Raw genomic sequence first — 4,052 nt, 5'->3', positions numbered from 1 at the left:
AACTTCTTTACTGTCTTCTGTATAAAAAGTCTGATGCTCGAGTTGTAAAATTACATTCAGATTCTACACACGAACTCTCCTGTGTGTGTCTGTTTGTCACTCGCTCATCCACGCTTTGCCCACCCGCGACGAGAGACCCCGTTCCACGCAGACACAGGGACCCAGAGGGTCTGCAGCAAGGATTCAAATGATTTTACCTATATCTGACTTGAAAGCCTGTATCTGAAAATTGAGTTAAATAGTATACAAGCTGCCATATGAGGAAGCAATTAACAGTCCTACCAACCTGAAACATTTGTGAATCATGACAATAGCCAGCTTAGCAAGATATCAGCGTAGGCAGCATATGCAGTAAGTGGTACTCACAGTAACCAACAGCAATCTGAATAGACTTTAGTGCATTTTCATAAACCACAAAATTTACCATAGCACTCAATGTCTAGACCACCTTCTATAGACTGCTACTTCCCGCCCCACAACCGAAAATTCTTCTGAGGCATTGCCATAGTTTATTATTTTATGCCTTGTAATTATGCTCTAGTATTGTCCTACACATGTTCTTTTTCTTATCTAGGTCAGAAATTTCACTCCTTTCTAATGACAAAAATTCAATTTCCTAATCTAGAAACTTTAGTTTTCTACTTTCAACGTTTTGAAGTAGCACAATCAACTACTGTCTGTAATGGCAAATATGAAAATTTCTCAAATTAAAAATAGTATGCCTTTTAAAGTTCATGCCATACTGAGTCAAGTGATGAAATTTTCACCAGTGTTTGCCTTATATCAGTTATGGTAATTATTACATACTGCAAAACATTTAGTGACATGTGAATTATTTCATTACCAAGCCTTTTGTGTTAATCTTTGCTCAAACTCAAGGTACCATTATTTAATAACAGTAACAACATCAGAAGTTGTTACTTCTGTTGAAAAACCATAAATACTACAGAAAGACAGGAATTGCTTCCTTTAGGTGTAACACAGAGTCCAGTGTTATGTTGTCACAGACATAAATGAGGTTGAGCTAAGTCATATTTCACAGAGATAATTGCCCTATTATTGTCGCTATCTACACTGTATTAGTTATATTACTTGTTGGGATAAAATAATGACCTGAACAGGTAAAAAGTTAAGATTTGTTTTGGTCAATTTGGAGGCTGCTGGTCGTTCTGGTAGAAAGTTCTGGCAGGGAGAGCTTGAAGTTCTTTGCTAACACAGTAACAGACAAGGGGCAGTACGATTTGTTCTTTCTTTAATTTGCTTTTTACTTTACAATCTGAAATCACCCCACAAGATGTGATCTCTCACATTTATTGTAGCTATTCCTACTTCAATCTGTGCCATCTAAAGTATCTTTCCCAGTCACTTAAAGCAGGCAAGCATAAAGAAATACCTAGTTGCAGAGCACACCACTTGGTTTAGCTAGTGTACATACCCCCTAATAAATGTCATGTAGCATCCTGGTCCCTTGCTAGGATGAGCTGTAGACATACTAAAAAACCATGCATCTACCAACCTATGAACAACCAGGAACTCCCACCAGCGTGGAGCTTCATAGACTTGTGTTAGCATCGGAAAAACTTTCTTTTCCTTTTAATGCCCTTCAAGCTTAATTTATATTCCTTTTCACAAGTAATGTGCTGATCTAAAAAGAGGTAGGCCAATCCATGCTTCATCACATGGAGGAGTTGTTTCTGAAGCCCTATGACTTGCCCATTCTCCCTTCAACTTGCATACCTAGTCAAGTATCTTTTACCACGTTGTTGGAAAAATATAATATACTGGCATTCATAACAAGCAATCTTATATTGGTAAATGAATGAATTTTGTAAGCATTCCCATTCTACAACTCAGAGCCTCAAAGAATTAAAGTGATTATTTATTTGGTTTGCTAAGATCTGCAGACTCCATACAACTTCATCATGGAACGTATGTGTAAGTTAATAGTTTTTGAAATCACCATTTTTTCACAGAATTGACCCTGAGATACTCATAGATACCACATTTTCCTTACTCATTTGAAACTTATCACATGATAATCACACAAATATGAAGGCAAGTGGAGCTGATGCAGCCTGTGGATCTGGAAATTATAATGTAGACAGCTAAGAGGTTGTGGAAGGATCACCTGGCTGTACAGACATAAATACATATCATTCCTAATGTTGCCAGGAAAGACAAACACCTGACCCTTCAAACGGTGTTACTTTCACCAATAGCAGGGATTGTAGGACCACTGTCTCCAACATCTGGGAGGCAAGAGCCACTGTGTCCAGAAGGAAGGGTAGAGCCACTCTGTCCAACAGAAGTGTATGCTCTAAAGTAAATACGGCGTTGAAATCTCCAAAAGTCAGATATTCTCATAAAAGAGCCCCAATTGTTAATTCAGCGTGCCCATCATCATCGTCATCATCATCATTATCACAATCACCATCATCTGCACTCAAGCCTGTGACATATCCAAGGCTTCCTTCTAGCTCTTCTAATAATTAGATCATTCCTGTAGCGTTAGTACAACGCTGATGACCTGGCACATCACACTTCATTTGATTTGTTCTTAACCTAATTTCATACATAGGAAAATTAACTTTCTCAAGTTACAAGTAGCAGAGAATTTTTGCCACAATTTGAATAATTTTAAAGTATTGTATAAGCAGCAATCCATCTAAAATTTGTGTGTGAGTGTGAGTGTGTGTGTGTGTGTGTGTGTGTGTGTGTGTGTGCTGCAGAGAAGACAGTGGGAGAAAATAATAAAAATAACACCCATTTATGAAGTTGTCAATAAAATAAAATGAATGTAAATTATACATATAAATATATATACATATACATATATGTGTATGTGCCTATGTATGCATGCATACACACATACACAAAATAAATTTGTCACTCATGATAAAATTGTACATTTCCAAATGTAAACTGTAGGTAACATTTCTCAATATGTCCCCACACATCTAAATTTCTGTCAAACTCATCAAATATTTGTTGAAAAAGATAAGTTCTGCCAGGTGGTGGTGGCGGCGCACACCTTTAATCCCAGCACTTGGGAGGCAGAGGCAAGCAAATTTTTGAATTCGAAGCCAGCCTGGTCTACAGAGTGATGTCCAGGGCAGCCAGGGCTATACAGAGAATCCATGTCTCGAAAAAAAAAAGTAAATACAAAATAATATCTGAATATTATCAAATCTCAGGAGTTACTGCCAAATTCAAAAATGTCTGCTTAAATAAGAGTATGTGTGGAGAGAAGTGGGATTGCAGACATTGGCAGTCAAAGTTACTCTCCATTCATGGTTCAGAGCCAAAACTTGCAGTTGTAGATTATTTTGATGGCTGACACATTTTATGAAAAAATATTGTCATAAAGCCTGGATAGACAAATCTATATAAATAACCCTGAGCAGCATTTAAGACAGGCCTGGGCAGAGCACAGTTCTGTGGTGGAAATGAACCAATGGAACTAAGAGACGCTGTCAGTATTCTTGGGCTCAACACTGAGGAAGATGTAATGCTCTGCCTTACACCATTCTCAGCAAGGCTGGTAGGTAAAGTCAGGTCCTCTGTTCACCTGGAGATTGTGGATAATTGGAACTGCAAACAGAGAAAAATCTTCATTTTATATTGTGTGTGCAGTGGACAGAGCTGAAAGAACTGGGAAGCAGTTTTAACCTTTAAAGAGATTCCCCCAACATGGTTGACCTCCCTCAGAGGTGCTTCACTTTCAAATGTTTTCTGACTACCTAAAAAGTGCATCACCAGCAATGGACCAAGGGTTTAATCAATGGTTAGGGAAGCCACAAGGTGAGTCCACACTACTGCCCTTCATCCCCATGAACACTGAATAAATCAAAATGCTGTTAAACACTTCAAATTGCCACAAAAGACATAGCAGTTCTAGTCTTGTTTAAAATCCAATGTCCAAAGTTTCCCTTGAGAACTGAGGCAAACCTGTAACTCTAAATAGTTATTAAAAACAACAAAATAATTCAAGTCCCTTACTTCTTTTTTTAAAAGAGTATCTTCTGTTTTGTTTATTATTTTCAGAATATTTT

The sequence above is a fragment of the Mus caroli genome, chromosome 3, assembly GCF_900094665.2.
Source record: "Mus caroli chromosome 3, CAROLI_EIJ_v1.1, whole genome shotgun sequence".
Taxonomy (NCBI): Eukaryota; Metazoa; Chordata; class Mammalia; order Rodentia; family Muridae; genus Mus; species Mus caroli.
This window is presented reverse-complemented; position numbering follows the sequence as displayed.